The 17,892-nt window shown below is 36.8% G+C and overlaps 1 protein-coding gene across 1 annotated transcript in view; it reads right to left on the reverse strand.

Annotated features, from left to right (window-relative positions):
* NAALADL2 (N-acetylated alpha-linked acidic dipeptidase like 2) overlaps window positions 1-17,892 on the reverse strand; it is a 1,092,303-nt gene that overhangs the window by 594,476 nt on the left and 479,935 nt on the right. The window lies entirely within an intron of this gene.

The raw sequence follows: 17,892 nt of genomic DNA on the forward strand, positions 1-17,892 counted from the left end.
AAATGATGGCATAGTACCTTAGGCATTTGACTGCTAACCAGAAGGTTGGTGATTCAAATAAAATGTGAGACAGATCTCAAATGAAGTCAATAAATGTAATCACAATCCTGGATTTCTGGCTCCTCCAGTGCATGACAACAATGGTTTTGGGATTTAGCACCAGAAAAAAATCTATTTGGTGATACTTGTTTCAATTTATCTGGTCTAATCACTGTGGATCCCACTGGAAATTCGTACAAGAGAAGTATTATCCAAAAGAAAAAAGTTAATAAAAGTTTAGTTCTCTATCTCCTTATAACAACAACAACAAAAAAAGACAAAGAATTTATGTGTCAATGTCTTTATGTGTTTTATTTATTTATTTATTTATTTTAATGCAGGAACAATATTTATTCAAATGTTGGCCATGTTAAAATCTTAGCATTTTATACCTAGATTGCAATACCTAAGATATATGAGTCCATTAAGAGAGTAAAAAGTCACTTACATATTTGTTGAATCAAAGTTCTGCAAATGATATTATGAGGTATCATTTGGTGTACAGATGGCAATGTATTATCCCAATATTTTCAAAACAAAAGAAATTATTGTGAAACATTTGTATCATGAATTATTTTCTTCCTAGCCTGCAGCCTGAATGGGTTAGCAGTCTCTGGGAGGGGCAATGCATTAAACATTCACCTAGAAGCCAAAAAGATTGATAGTTCGAACGCACACAGTGGCACTTCAGAAGATAGGTCTGGCAATCTGTTTCTGAAAGGTTACAACCTTGAAAATTGTCCAGCACCTAGGTGGATGTAATGAGTCAGCATTCAGTCAATGGCAACTAACAACAACAAGCTTGAAAGGCAAACTTCCAAAATGTAAAAGCTGTCTCATTCCCTATTTTAAAAAATAAACAAACAAACTCACTGTCATGAGTCAGATACAACTCCCAGTGACCCCTCCTTGGGTTTCTGAGGCAGTATCACTACGGAAGAAGATTGCCCAACCTCCCTTCTGAGGAGTGGCTGGTGGGTTTGAACCGCTAGCCTTCTGGTCAGCCGTCAAATGCCTTAGGTACTACACAATCAGAGCTCCTCATTCCTTATTAGGGGGTGAAAAAGCCTTCAATTCCTGAAAGACTCAGGCTTTCACATCTTTTCTTCCTTCTCAGAAGAATTTATTCCTGGAGAACACAGAGAAGAATGAACATATATACAAAATGATTATCCAATAATTGAGGTAATAATCCTTAACTTGAGGGTGTTTATTTTTAGGCTGAAGTTGTAGCCAGCTGAAATTCATAAAATAAAGTTGAAAATGTAGACAATTACACATTGATATCCTGTGTGTAACAGGCAATAGGCTAAGACCTGGACTAAAAGGAAGGTGGTCACAGCATGTATAGTAAAATAGTATTTCACTCTAACTGGAATGCCTCAAGATGTTCAGCTTTCCATGAGAGAAGAAAAAAAAAAATAGATATGTTACAGGGATTTAAAAAAAAATGCAGTAAAAACATGATTGCAAAAATAAAAACCAATTGACATCAAGTTGATTTTGACTCATGGTGACTTCCTGAGCATCAGAATAGAACTGTGCTCCATAAGGTTTTTGATGGCTGTTTTTCAGAAATAGACTACAAGGCCTCTCTTCAGAGTTGACTCTAGGTAGACTTGAACCTCCAACCTTTTGGTTAACAGCTGAGTGCTTTAATATTTGCACCACCCAGGGATTCTGTAAAATTTAGAAAACCACTACAAGGTATAGGTGTCACCAAGAGTATGTAATATAATAACAATTACATTGGCAACATTGTGTGGGATACTGGGCAAAATGCTTTATAACATTTCTTTCTTTTAATTCTCACATGAGCTCTATAAGATAATATTAAAAAACATTATATGTAACAGTATCTAGCACAGAGAAAACTTATAATCAATGATGGATGGGTGAAATATTCCCATTTTAAAAGGATAAAACTATGATATAGTAGTCTCTCTTGGTCAGTCACCCAGCTAGCTAGGTATGAGCCTTAAAATCATGTGGTAAGCAGTATGATAGAAATATGCATTCCCATGGGGGTACAGAGAAAAAGTTTCTTACCTTAACCTAGACTAGAGAGCAAGTAAGTTTATAAAGAGGATAAAATTTCACATTACCTTTCCCCAAATCAATGTCAGATTCAACTTCTCAGACTGAACTTCCCTAACAATCTGTACATCTATCACTATGTTGTGATAGTCTGCTGATAGATCATCCTTCCTAATTAAACTTTGAATCCTGTGAAGGCAGTAATATGTCTTAATTCATCTTTGTTTTTCTAGTGCATTAGACCTCATCTACGTATAGCTTTTTGAAAAATGTTTGTTCATTGAATAAATGACCAAAGAGAGAGTGCCTATGATTGACTAATAGATCAGCTCTGCACTGAAAGATGGCTTCATCTTCTTGGGAGTATTTTTTAACACTCTACTGAAAATAAACCACTTTATATGAAGGCCATGACTTACAGCATCATTGTATTTTACCTTGTATGCATAAGGTCATAAGAAAAATTCACTTTCATATTATTATTATATATATATGAACAAAATTTGTTGCATATATGGATTTTATTTTATGATTTAGCTGCAAGATTCCATTGCTATTCATCAGCTAATAAAATTTACCCATCTATGCACAGTGAGTTGTTTACTGAATACAGCAAGATTGATTTTAGCCATTTTGGCAGGAGAAAATTAAAATGATCCTTGCTTTGTTCCAATGCATGGTGATATGCAAAGAAACAAAAGAACTAAAATAGCAGAAGCAGATCCCATATTTCTTAGGCATCAGAGGTCAAGGACTGGTTCATATTGCCATTTCATTGCCCATAAAATATAGTCTCATACAGAGAGGTTTAGCATAAGACACGGATGTGTTATTATTATTGCTACCTATGACAGTTCAAAACAGAGGTCTATGTTTTTTCACAGATCAGTTTTGCTGAGGTTGTTATCCTGTATAACCAAAGCTAATGCAGAAACCAGTAATTTTTACTTAAGATTAAATTCAAGTGGCATCTTCAGTTGTTCCTTGATCTTTGCTGAATTTACATCCCAGGTATCTTGAGTTTTGGGCTTGCAATGATACAACAGTTTCCTAGAGATACAGGACTATTATTTGGATCTAGGAATAACTAAAGGAATTTATCCTTAATGCATTACCCTTTCTTTGCATTACTTTATTTGTTTGCCAAAGGATAGCTACTGAGAAATCTGGCTATATTTTTCTAGCATATGGAGTTCTATAGTATTGAATATCTCTTCAGGGCTTGGTGAAAAAGATGAGTAAAGTACATTCTTGATATCAAGACTATAAAAAACATTAGATAATAGAACTACCAGTTTATAGACTTGTATCCAAATCTAGTTTCTGTTTCTAAATATGTTATGTAAAACACAATGTATCTCAAGTTGGTATCATAGCTCATTGTTTTTCATTTGTGTGTGTGTATAAGTTTTTGTTGTTGCTGTTTGGTAAATATTCTAACAGCTTTCAAAAAACCAAAGTGAAATTGATGTCCTATAATTCCAAAGAACTAGGCAACACCTTTTCTTCCCTCAGAAATAGCAAAGACCATATTGGCTATAAGAGATTGGGCTCAAGCATGACCTAAAGGCACAAGTAAGTTGCATGAGGAAGTGGGCCACATGCCAATAGTCTCCACTCCAATCACATTACCTTCTCTCTCCCAGTCTGCACCTATGGCCTCATGGGAGTTCCTTAAGATCAGTTGACTGAGGAAGAGAAAACTCATGCCTGGTTTACAGATAGTTCTGCATGATATGCAGGCACCACTCAAAAGTGGACTACAGCAGCACTTCAGCCCCTTTCTGGGACTTCCCTGAAGGACAGTGGTGAAGGGAAATCCTCCCAATGGGCAGACTTTCAAGCTGTGCATATGGCTGTTCACTTTACATGGAACAAGAAATGACCAGATGTATGATTGTATACAGATTCATGGGCTGTAACCAATGGCTTTTCTGAATGGTCTGGGAGGTGGAAGGAACATGATTGGAAAATTGGTAACAAAGATGTATGGGGAAGAGGTATGTGGATAGATCTCTCTGAATGGGCCAAAGTCGTAAAGATATTTGTGTCTAATGTGAATGCCAACCAAAAGGTGACCTAAGCAGAGGAAGTCTTTAACAATCAGGTGGATAGAATGACACGTTCAGTGGAAACCAGTCATCCTTTTTCCCCAGCTACTCCAGTAATTGCTCCCAGGGCTCATGAACAAAGTGGCCATGGTGGCAGGGATGGAGATTATGCATGGGCTCAGCAACATGGACTTCCACTTACCAAGGCTGATTTGGCTACCATCACAGCTAAGTGCCCAATCTGCCAACAGCAGAGACCAATGGTGACCCCGCAATATGGAACCGTTCCGCAGGGTGATCAGCCAGCAACCTTGTACGTGGCAAGTTGATTACATTGGACCACTTCCATCATGGAAAGGCAGCATTTTGTTCTTACAGGAATAGATACTTATTCTGGATACAGATTCACCTTCCCTGCATGCAATGCTTCTGCGAAAACTACCATCCGTGGACTTACAGAATGCCTTATCCACTGCCATGGTATCTCACACAATATTGCTTCAGATCAAGAGACTCACTTCATAGTGATTGAAGTGTGGCAATGGGCCTCTGCTCATGGAATTCACTGGTCTTACCATGTTCCCCATCATACTGAAGCAGCTGGCTTGATAGAACGATGAGATAGCCTACTAAAAACACAATTACAGTACCAGCTAGGTGGCAATACCTTGAAGGATTGGGGTAATGTTCTCCAGGAGGCTGTATATACTCTAAACCAACATCCAATATATGGTGCTGTTTCTCCAATCTCCAGGATTCACGGGTCCAGGACCCAAAGGGTGGAAATGGGAGTGGTAGCACTCACTATTACCTCTAGTGACCAACTCAAAAATTATTTGCTTCCTGTCCTTGCTGTCCTATGCTCTGCACGTCTGGTGATCTTAGTCCCAAAAGGAAGAACAATCCCATCTGGAGACACAGTACTGATTGCACTGAACTGGAAGTTAAGAATACCACTTGGGGATCCATTCTGAAGATCCTGGATAGAGTGAGAGGAAAAACATGGAACAAAATCCAAAAACTCAATAATGACCAGAATGACTGGTCAGATGGAGTCTGGTGAGACCCCCAATACTATAGCCCTGGGATACGTTCTGGGCCTGGAATAAAAATCACTGCCAGGGGCTGGCCCTCAGCCCAATAGTTAACAAGATGTGCAGATCTCTCAACCCAGGGTGATGCATCCACATACTCTATGGAAATACATCCCTTAGAGCAATGGACCGTGGGGCACCAAAGGGGCAACATTCACAGGGAGGAAATGCAGGACAAACAGGAGTGCATAACTATAAGGGGCACAGGGGGACGGTTACTGGGAGGGAAGGGGGGAGACAGGGTTAGGGTTGAGCATGGTAAATGGGGAGTGAAAATAAATTTTTTAAAAAAAGAAAAATAGAAAAGAATGTCACTGGCCATTTTGGCTTCCTTATGCCTCTGGATCAACAAAAAAAGAATGAGGTTACTGTACTATCTGGTGTGATAGATCCTGATTATCAAGGGAAAATCAGACTGACATTACATAACAGAGATAAAGAAGAATATGTCTGGAATACAGGAGATTCTTTAGGACGTCTCTTAGCACTACCATGCCCTGTGATTAAAGTCAATAGAAAATTACAGCAACCCAATTCTGATATGACTACTAAGGACCCGGACTCTTCAGGAATGAAACTTTGGGTCACCCTGCCAGGGAAAGAAGCATGACCAGCTGAGGTGTTTGCTGAGGGCAAGGGAAATATGGAATGGGTGGTAGAAGAAGGTAGTTCTGAGTATCAGTTATGATCATATGACCAGTTGCAGAAATGAGGACTATGATTATTATATTTCTTCATTGTATGTGTGCATCAAATATTTTTGTTTCCTTCTGTTAGCAACTATGAAATGTAAACAGTGTTAATGTGTTTCAGTTGTATGTGTGTTAGTATATCATATTAGGCACAAATATGACTTTATAATTGTCCTTATTTAGAGATTATATATGGTTAAGGAAATGTGTATAACTGACAATTTGACAAGGGGTAGACCACGATAGTTGGAGTTGTGTGTCAACTTGGCTGGACCACAATTCTGAGTGGTTTAAGCAGTTGTGATGTGGGTTATTCCCATGATGAGATCGGATGTGTGTTTTGAGCAGCCAATCCATTGATAGGGAGTTTCCCTAGGGGTGTGGCCTGCTTCCAATATATTTATGGACATCCTGGGAAAATGACACATTCTTCTGTGGATTGGGATCCTGTTGTGATGCTTACAAATGTCCATGAGTGAACAATTTAGCATTTGGCCTGGTGATCTTGGATTCTTCATTCGTTGCAGTCAACAACCATTATACTGCCTGCCAACCTTGAGCATGTCAGCCCATGAAGCTGTGTGAGTGGGGAAAAGTCTCCAGCTTGACATTTGATTCAAGAAGTTGGGACTTGCCAGCTTCTATAAGTGTGTGAGCCATATTCCTAAGATATTTTTTTTCTCTCTCTCTATAAGCTTTTCTGGTTTTGCTTCTCTAAAGAACCCAGCCTAACACAGATACCTGCAAAAAATAGCTTTAAAATTTCTATCATAATAAACCTTCCTGCAGATGTATAAATTAAGGCACAATACAGATCACAGAAATTGAGGGATAACATAATGAATAATTAGCTTATACTCTTATAAAAGTCAAGATCATGAAAGAACAAATACAATTTTAAATAGCTTTCCAAAAAAGGAATGGGGTAGAGTGGAGAGATAGCTGAAGAGGCTATTTTTAGGACAATTATCAAAATTTGACTTTGGACAGTGATTCAAATAGGAGTAGTATATCAAACTGAAATTTCCTGATTTTGATTTAGAACTATGATTAAATAAAAAAAAATACCCTCATTCTTAGGAAATACACAAAAAAGTTCACATCTCCACCTTACTGTCAGATGATGAGATAATTTCTGTCCAAAAATTTAGACAGAAAGTGTGCCTGAGATATTTTGGATAGTAAGCATGTATAGAATGACTAAGCAAATGAAACAGAATGTTAATAGTGGGTACGTATAAGTATAAAACCAAATCAAACCCACTGCTATTGAGTCAATCCTGATTCATAGTGACCCCCCATTAGGTTTGCAAGGTGGTAAATCTTTACAGAAGTAGATTGCCCATCTTCCCTCCATGGAGCAGTAGTGGTTTTGAGCTGCCAACTTTCTGGTTAGCAGTGAAATGCCTTAGGCACTGCATCATTTTTGTATTATTCTTGCAACCCTCTTATGGATTGAAAATTATATTTTTTAAAAAATTACAAAAGGAGCAAAATCTGTGGTAGTGAAATTTTAAATAGTATTATTCCAAACATAATCAGAATAATTGAGGTATTACTTTGATTTTGCATATTGTTATTGGCCATTGAGTTGACCCCAACTCATAGTAACCATTTGCACAATGAGGTGGGAACACTGTGATCTACAGGGTTTTACACTGGCTTATTTTAAGAAATCAATCACCAGACTTTTCTTCCTAGTTTATCTTAGTCTGGATTTTCTGCTGAAGCCTGTTCAGCATCATAGTGACACAAGCTTCCATTGACAGTTGGATAGTGGTTGTGTATGAGATGCACTAGCTAAAAATCAAACCCTGGTCTCCCACATGCCTAAGACACTTGAGTGCTAACCAGAAGGCTGGTGGTTCAAACCTACCAGCCACTCCTCAGGAGGAAGGTTGGGCAATCTACTTTCGTAGTGATACTGCCTCGGAACCCAAGGAGGGGTCACTATGAGTTGGTCCAACTCAACTGCACATAACAGAAACAACACAACAGGTCTCCCACATGGAAGGTGAAGATTCTGTCACTGAATCAACACTGTTCTTTGTGTCTTAATTAATAAACTTTTCAAATATGTTAATTTATTTGGCCTCATCCTTGAGACAGCTCTAAATTCCCTCTAATTAAATTCTTTAATCCCATTTTAAAGATAGAGAAACTTGGAAATTATGATTCCAGCCTGTTATTTCAAAAGACTTTGATTTGTAGCACTTTCTAAGGTAACTACAACTAAACTGTGTAAATTGCCCTCATTTAGGTCATGAAGGCAAGCCTGTGGTTTGTCCTGTGCTCACTAACCAGCTGTCAAGCTGTAAGAATTTGGGTGGTTACAGATCAGTAAGCAGCTCTATAATTTACAATCCATCTTCTAAGCTGTCTTTTCTCTATTTTCATAGCAGGTTATTGGTTTTCATTCCAAAGTTGTGCTAGCTCTTCTTGGCACAATCAGTGGTGCAGGTGCACAGTTTTAGGAAAGAAACAATAGGAAACCCTATTGGTTTATGGTGCATTACAAATAGAAAAGGGGAAAAAAATCAATGTTAGACAAGTAGAATTGAGAAAATCATTAGGGAAATAAATTTCATTTTCATGCTTTCAAGAATTACATCAAACAGTGTGTTTTTTATTTGAAAAGCAGTAGGAGTGTTATATATAGAGAAGGTAAAAAAGGAAAGAAGTTGTAGAAGTTCATATTTTCAGAATGATTATTTCACTAGAATGAATATAAGGCTTACCTCTGAATTTAGAATTGTTTATATTATTTAAAATTACTTATCTTATCTTTGACTCTATATGAGGCCCAATTTGTTAAACAGTATCTGTATATTAGACCTTTTTAAAATATTACCACATTCTATTAATTGTTGTTGTTGTTATGTACCATTGAGTGGGACCCGACTCGTAGTGACCCCTCCTTGGGTTTCCGAGGCAGTATCACTACAGAAGTACATTTCCCCACCTTCCTTCTGAGGAGTGGCCTTAGGCACTATGCCACCAGAGCTCCTTCTATTAATTAGTAGCCTCCAAAGTTGAATGTAAGTCAGTAGCTATCTACTGAGTTCTGGGAAGAAATTATTATATTTATCCACTGATTGGACACCTTAAAATACACACACACGCACACACACATGCACACACACATACTATGTAGAAACAAAGATATCTATAGTAGCATTCAGTTCCTCACAAACTATGGAACAGAGAATCTCCATTCCTCTCTGGACACTGAGTGGAGGGCTTCCTCAGTTCCTTGAAGCATGGGATTCCCTAAACATCAGCTCACAGTATGGTAGTTGGCTTCCTTCAGAGTAAGTAAGTAATAAAGCAGGGTCCACAAGAAGATTGCAAGCTAATCTTGAAAGAGATTCCCCATAAAATTTGTCATATTTTATTCATTAGAAGTGAAGCATTAGGTCCAACCCACATGTAAAAGAATCAGAGACCATTGTGAGCCATCTTAAAGGTGCTTCCTACATTATGGAAGATAAGGCATAACCAAATAGCCAAAATGAGATATGTAGTCATATAAGAGGAGTAGGAAAAAAGGTAGCCCTAACTAGGAGTTCAAGACACTCTGAAGAGGTAACCTGAGAACCGATCTCTATATTGTTTTGCTTTTGCCTATCTCAATGAAAAGAATCATTGAACACACACTAAAAATTTTTATGACTCTACTTGGTTGTTGCTGTTGTTGTTGTTAGTTGTCATCCAGTTGGTTTTGACTCATACTGACACTATGTATAACAGAATGAAATGTTACCTCATCCTGCACCACCCTCACGATAGCAGGTATATTTGAGTCCATTGTTGTAGCCACTGTGTCAATCCTACCAGACTCTACTAGAGAACTTAAATCTTCATGCAGCAGATATTCTTGAAAGGTTATTATTATTAGATCACGAAACATATTCAGACAGACATAAGAACTGACAAGAGTACTATTTATCTGATGTTGCCCACTTGAGTGACAGAATTTTATTTCTACAGGTACTACTTAAACCAAACCAAATCCACTGCTAATGGAGTCAGATCTGACTCATAGAGACCCCTCCTTGGGTTTCCGAGGTGGTATCATTATGGAAGTAGATTGCCCAGCCTTCCTTCCAAGGAGTGGCTGGTGGGTTTGAACCGCCAAGCCTTCTGGTTAGCAGTCACATGCCTAAGGCACTACGCCACCAGAGTCCAAACCAAAACCAAACTCACTGCCATCGAGCCAATTCCAACTCATAATGACCCCATTTCCAAGGATGTAAACTTTTTTTTTTAATGACAAAATAATTTCATATAATAGTTATGTCACTCATTTCATTCAACAAAATTTGTTCAAATTGCTTTCAAATTCCTGAAATTAACACTCTTGTGAGCTAAGCAGGTGGCAAGTGTTCTACCTAAAGTAATCTACACATGCAATATAATCCTGATCCAGATAATACCAACATTTTCTAAGGATATGAAAAAAAAAAAAATTATTAACTTCATATGGAAAGGAAAGAGACCTCAGATAAAAAAAAAAGTAGGAGGTCTCACACTCTGCATCTCAAAACCTGTCATATAGCCACAGTAATTAAAACAATGTATTATTGGTACAATGAAAGACAGATAGATCAGTGGAACAGAATCAAAAACCCAGAAATAGACCCATACGTCTATGGAAAGCTGATCTTTGACAAAAGACAAAAAACATGAAATGGGGAAGAGATAGCCTTTTTAACAAATGGTGCTGGCAAAACTGGATATCCACTTGCTGAAAAATGAAATGAGACTTAATATCTCACCTCAAACACAAAAACAAAGTTGGATGAAAGACTTAAATGTAAAACCGAAAACTATAAAGCTCATCAAAGATAAAATAGAGGCAACTCTAGGGGCCCTAATTTATGGTATAACTAGACATTAAACATGAATCAAAATGTATAGCCAGTGAAAGAAAAGCTGGATGACTGGGACTTTTTAAAAATTAAAGTCTTATGTGCATCGAAAGAATTTTCCAAAAGGGTAAAAAGAGAATCTACAGATTGGGAAAAATATTTGGTTATGACATATCTGACAAGGGACTTATTTCCAAAATTTATAGATTCATTCAACACATCAACATCAAAAAAGACAAATAATCCAATTCAAAAAAAGGCAAGGCACATAAAGAGACACTTCACTAAAGATGATATACAGATGGCCAACAAACACATGAGGAAATGCTCACGATCATGAGCCATTAAAAAAAAAAAAAAAAAAAAAACTCACTGCCCTCAAGTCTATTCCAACTCATAGTGACCTCTCCTTGTGTTTCTGAGCCAGTACCTCCACAGAAGTAGATTGCCCAGTCTTCCTATCGAGGAGTGGCTGGTGAGTTTAAACCACCAGCCTTCTGGAAAGCAGTCAAATGCCTTAGGCACTACACCACCAGAGTTCTCCAGTAGCCATTGTTGTTGTTGTTGTTATGTGCCATTAAGTTGGACCCGACATAGCGACCCCTCCTTGGGTTTCCAAGGCAGTATCACTACAGAAGTAGATTGCCCAACTTTCCTTCCAGTATCCATCAGAGAGATGCAAATCAAAACAACAACGAGATATCATCTCACCTCAGCAATAATAGCAAAGTTCAACAAGACAGAATATAACAAATCCTGGCAAAGCTGAGGAGAGATTGGAACTCTCATACAGTGCTGTTGGGACCAAAATAGTACAACCATTGTGGAAAATGGTACAACCATTGTGGAAAATGGTATGCATTCCCTTAAAAACCTGAATATAGAAATACCATTTGATCCAGCAATTCCATTACTAGGTATATAGTCTGAAGAGGTGAGAGACAGGACATAAACAGATATATGCACAACCATGTTTATCGCAGCACAATTCAGTACAGCAAAGAGATGGAAACAACCTAAATGCCCATCAATAGATGAATGGATAACCACACTATGGTTCATTCATACAATGGGATACTATGCTATATTAAAGAATAATGAGAATAGACAAATTATCTCACAATGTGGATGAATTTGGACATTATGCTGAGTGAAATAAGTCAGTCGCAGAAGGACAAATGTCGTATGAGCCCATTATTGTAAAAAGTCAAAGAAAGATTTACTTAGGAAAGGAAACTCACTTTGTTGGTTACCAGAGATGGGGTGGAATGGGAGGGAAAATTTCAGACTACTTGGAGGTCATATGTTTATTTGGGTGAGGGTGAGGGACCATATGAAAAGAGTCTGTGAGCAAGGCTATAAATCTTCATGGCAGCCAACTGCCTTATCTTTCTTCCATGGAGACTTGGTGGGCTTGAGTAACCATTTTGGTTAGCAGTCAAATGTTTTAACCCTATACCACCAGAGCTCCTTATACTACTTAGTCCAGATGACTATAATTAAACCAGATGCATCCTTTCACTGAAGACGTTATGAAAGGAATACTAAAATTTGTTGAGAATTACCAGATCCTTACTCTATAATGACCTCAGAAGGAAGATTGGGGAATCTAGTTCTGTGGAGACACTGCCTCAGAAACCCAAGGAGGGGTCTCTATGAATAAGATTCGACTTGACAGCAGTGAGTTTTGTTGTTGCTGTTGTTTGTTTGTTTTTCTGTTTACTCTATAATGAATAGCATGAGTTACTGCTTGAACAATTTCTCTTAGAAAAATCAGCACAAGGCCAGTTCCCATGAGGCGGAGGTTAAAATGTCCCAAATGTCCAAAGTACCATGCTATTCCATCATTTCAGACATTAACTCCTCCTTCTCCTCTCAGTAATCTTCCCAGTCTTAGGGTTCTGTAGTTCACTGTAACACCTCACAGAACTCAAAGACACCCAAGGATTGTCTCATATGGTGGTGGTGGAGGCTGGGAGGCAGGCAGGCTGGCAAGTCCCAGGTCTGTAAGTAGATCTGGAGGATCCTCCCAATTCTCAAGGTTTGATGAACCTCAATCAGCAGATCAGGTGATGGCTGTTGTCTCAAATCCAGGGGTGAGATGACGATGAGCCAAAATGCAGAACTGGATGGCAAACTTTCCCAGGAGATTCCTATGTATACCCTCAAGGAAGCTAAGGGTGGTGATCTGAGTTATACCCACCAGCAATGCAGGACTCAAGATACATGCCACCTGTTTTATTCCAGCAGAAATAACCCAACTGGATGGCTTTAACAATCAACAGCTATTCAGTTGCTCACAGCAAATTCCATCATGGAGTTGATTGTCAGACATTATCAAGAATAACTTCTATATAACAGTATATGTGTGTGTATATATATATATATATATATATATATATATATATATATATATAAAACATTATAGGGAGTAACTACTACCAGCAGCCCAGCTATGTTGACACATGACTTTGACTACCACACCTTAAACAGACTTGGATAATAGGATTTACAATACATCACAAAATGGAGGACAATGGCTAGAAGGATTTCATCAAGCAATAGACCACAACACATTAAAAGAGGAAGCCTATAATTTGGGGGGATGCTTTGTAATCATTACATCATCATTATGGTCCTGAATTATCATAGTATTACTTTCTTGATTAATTTAATTTCATCATTATCAGTTTTGTTGTTTCAATTACTTGGCTCTTGGGTTAACAAAAGACTAGGTAGTGATGTATGTTTTAGACATATTTTTGCACAAAAATAAATTTTGAAAGCATGCATTGCAGCTCAAATAGGAATTATTTATACCCCTTCTGCTAAATTATAATCTCTTCTAATTTTGTTTGTATAGTAACAGGCCACTTTTATTATTGAGTTTATTTTTGACAGGAAATTAGGAATAACTACTGGAATGTGAATACAGTGTGCCTTTCCTCTATATGCAGAAGGAAATTAAAATAATGAACTACTTCTAGAGCCTTATCTTGGTCAAAATGAACAAGCCATGACAATGGCAGAGTCCTGTGCCATGTAGAGACTTCCCACCAGGGCACATCTATCCATAATCAGGACACGTTGACTATGGTCACTGAATGATCATTTACTGATCTAATTAATCTAATTGTTCAAGCCCCAGGATCTATCTCATCTTACTCAAAAGGCCACCAAGAGAGAATATCAATGTACAAAAACAGAACGTATTTGCATAATGAAAGTCCAAAGCACCAACATCTATTCAACACATAAAGAAAAGAAAATATATTAAGAAAAAAGACTCAACCTATTATTATCATGAATTTCTCACAATCATGCTACTTTTTGCTGGGAAGTTTGATTCTTGTTTAACCTACTTTGAAGTCTAAAGAACAGTTTCAGTCACAGAATTCTATTTTGAAATGCTGTATTATTGTGCCTTACTTCACAGATAGTTTTCCTCTTTTGCGAAAATATGCAATCATATGCATGTTTATATACTACAATCACAACAGATAGAAGCCAAAAAAATATGTAAGAAAATTGATGTCAGGTAGTTTATTATGTAAATTTATTCATGATATAATTTCTTAAATAGAAAGTTCCTTATGCATATTTAAATATTATTGAATGAGAAGAAAAGGTGCATAAACAATTCTTCCTGTAACTAGCTTAACACAAAATTCTGAATAAAATAAAAAGCAGTCACTAAGCTAGTATTGACAATCCTTCAAGTAAAACAATTTTATATCTATTGTTGTTAGGTGCTGTCAATTCAGTTTTGACTCATAGTGACCCTATGTACAAGAGAACAAAACACTGCTCGGTTCTGTGTCATCCTCATAATCATTGATATATTTAGCCCATCACTCCAGCCATTGTATCAATCCATCTCACTGAGGGTCTTCCCCTTTTTTATTTGCTGACCCTCTACATTATCAAGTATGAAAGCCTTGTCCAGGGACTGATTCCTTCTGACAACATGACCAAAGTAGGAGGGACAAAGTCTGGCAATTTTTGCTTCTAAGGACTATTATAGCTGTACTTCCTCCATGACAGATTTGTTAGTTCTTCTAGCAGTCCATGGCACATTCAATATTTGTCACCAGCATCACAATTCAAATGTAACATTTCTTCTGTGGATTCTTTATTTTTTGTCCAGCTTTTGTATGAACACAAGGCTACTGAACATACCATGCTTTCTCTGATTAGCTGCTCAGCACACAAGTTGAATAAGTATGCTGAAAGGATAAAACCCTGACTCACAGCTTTCTTGATTTTAAACCATGTAGTATCCCCTTGTTCTGTTCAAATTGACTGCCTCTTGGTCTATGTTGTCATGAGCACAATTAAATGTTTAGGAATTACCATTTTTTGCAATGATATCCATAATTTCTTATGATCTACACAAACACCTTTGCATTTTCAATACAACACAGGTAAACATCTTTCTTGTATTCTTTACTTTCAGCCAAGATCCACCTGACATCAGTAACGATGTTCCTCGTTCCATGCCCTTTTCTGAATAATGCTTCAGTTTCGGGAAGTTCTCTGCTGATATACTTCTACATCACAAAAACACAACTGTTGTGTGTGTGTGTGTGTGTGTGTGTGTGTTATCTTCAGCAGAATTTTACTTGTATGTGATATTAATGATATTGTTTTATAATTCCCACATTCTGTTTCATCATCTATCTTTGGAATGGGCACAGATATCCAGGTGGTTGGCTAGCAGTCTTCCAATTTTTTTGGAATAAATGAGTGAGAGCTTTCAGCACTGCATTCATTTGTTGAAACATCACAATGGCTATTCCATCAAATCCTGGAGCCTTGTTTTGTGCCAGTACCTATAGTGCAGCTTTGAATTTTTTCATCAGTACTCTCAGTTCTTGATTATATGCCACCTCTTTAAATGGTTGAATGTTCACCAGTTGTTTTTGGTACAGTGACTCTATGTATTCCTTCTATATTCTTTTAATGGTCCCTGCATCATTCATTATTTTGCCATTAGAATCTTTCAATAACACATCTCAAAGCTTGAATTTTTTCTTCAGTTCTTTCAGCTTGAGAAATTATGAGTGTGTTCTTCCATTTTAAATTTCCAACTCCAGATCTTTGCACATTTCAGTATAATACTTTACTTTGTCCTCTCTAGTTGCCCTTTGAAAGCTTTTTCTCAGTTCTCTTACTTCATCATTTTTTTCCATTTGCTTTAGATACTCTCTGTTCAAGAGCAAGTTTCAGTATCTCTTCTGACATACATTTTAGTCTTCTTTTCTTTCCCTGATTTTTTATGACCTTTTGCTTTCTTCATGTACAATGTCCTTGATGTCATCCCACAACTTACCTGGTCATCAGGCTCTAGTGTTCAATGTATCAAATCTATTCTTTAGATAGTCTCTAAATTCAATTGGGATATACTTAAGGTCATGCTTTGGCTCTCATGGATTTGTTTTAATTTTCTTCAGCTTCAACTTAAACTTGCATACAAGCAATAGATGGTCTGTTTCACAGTCAACCCCTGGCTTTGTTCTGACTGATGATACAGAGATTCTTCATTGTCTCTTTCCACAGATGTAGTTGATTCAATTCCTGTGGATTGCATCTGTTGAGGTTCACATATATAGGCACCATTTATGTTCTTTAAAAAAATATATTTGCAATAAGTAATTTGTTGGTTATAAAAAAATTCTATCATGTGATCTCTGGCATCATTTCTATTATCAAGGCCATTATTTTCTAACTATTGAAGCTTCTTCTTTGTATTCAACTTTCTGATTCTAATCACCAGTATCAGTGCATCCTGATTGGAAGTTTAGTCAATTTTGGACTTCAGGAGTTGGTAAAAATCTTTGGGTTTAGTGGTTGGTGCATACATTTGAATAATACTAGTATTAACTGGTCTTCCTTGAAGGCATATTTATACTATCCTATCACTGACTGCATTGTACTTCACAATATATGTTTAAATGTCTTGTTGATGATGAATCTGATACAATTCTTCTTTGTCATTCCCAAAGATTAGACTATATGATTGTTCAATTTAAAATGGCCAATGCTAGTCCATTTCAGCCAATAATGCATAGGATATTTATCTTTACACATTCCACTTCATTTTTGATCACTTCCAATTTTCCTAGTCTTATACTTCATACACTCCATGTTCCAATTATTAACTAATGTTTGCAGGTGTTTCTTCTAACTTGGAATTATGCCACATCAGGAAATGAAGTACCTGAAAGCTTTAGTCCATCCATGTCATTAAGTTCACCTCTACTTTGAGGAGGCAGATCTTCCCCAGTCACATTTTGAGTGCTTTCCAACCTGAGGGGCTAATCTTCTGGCACTATGTCAGATAATGTTTCCTTGATGTTAAGGTTTTCAGTGACAAACATCTTTCAGAAGTGGACCTGGTCACACCCTCCTTCCTATTTTACCTTAGTATAGAAGCTCCACTGAAACCTGTCCACCATGAGTGACCCTACTGGTATTAGAAATATGGGTGGTATATATTTCAGCATCACTGCAACATGCAAGTCAACACAGTATGACAAACTGACAGACAATATATAGATGGATAGAAAGATCAGATGCTATAAATCTAGATAGTATTCTATAAATTTTATATTAATGAAAACAATCATACAGTTTTAAAATGTCATATGAGATTTTATCTTATGAGCAATGTAAAATTTAGTATTATTTCAATTTTTTCAAAAAAATACTATTGAAATTTTCAGATATATAAATAGGTACAAAAGAGACTAACACAATAAAACTTCAGGTACTCATCACCCAGCTTCAAACTCATCAGTTCACTGAGATTCTGTTTGTTTGCTTAGTTGTTTTTTTAAATCTATTCTCCACTTAACTAGATTATTTTGAAGAAAATCCCAGTCATAATTTAAGATATAATGTATTAATATATATCACTAAGCTAATGACTATTTTTCTATAGTATGTATACCCATAATATCATTATTCCATCTTAAAAATTTTAATATTATCTCTTAATATCAACAAATATTCTCTTTTTTTTTTTTTTTTTTTTCCTTCACTGAAGGATTGATTGAATCAGAGTCATAAAATATACGACCAACTTCTTCAAAATAAACAGCAATGG

Source organism: Orycteropus afer, unplaced genomic scaffold, assembly GCF_000298275.1.
Source record: "Orycteropus afer afer isolate SDZICR_OR568_19922 unplaced genomic scaffold, OryAfe1.0 scaffold00202, whole genome shotgun sequence".
NCBI classification, from domain to species: domain Eukaryota; kingdom Metazoa; phylum Chordata; class Mammalia; order Tubulidentata; family Orycteropodidae; genus Orycteropus; species Orycteropus afer.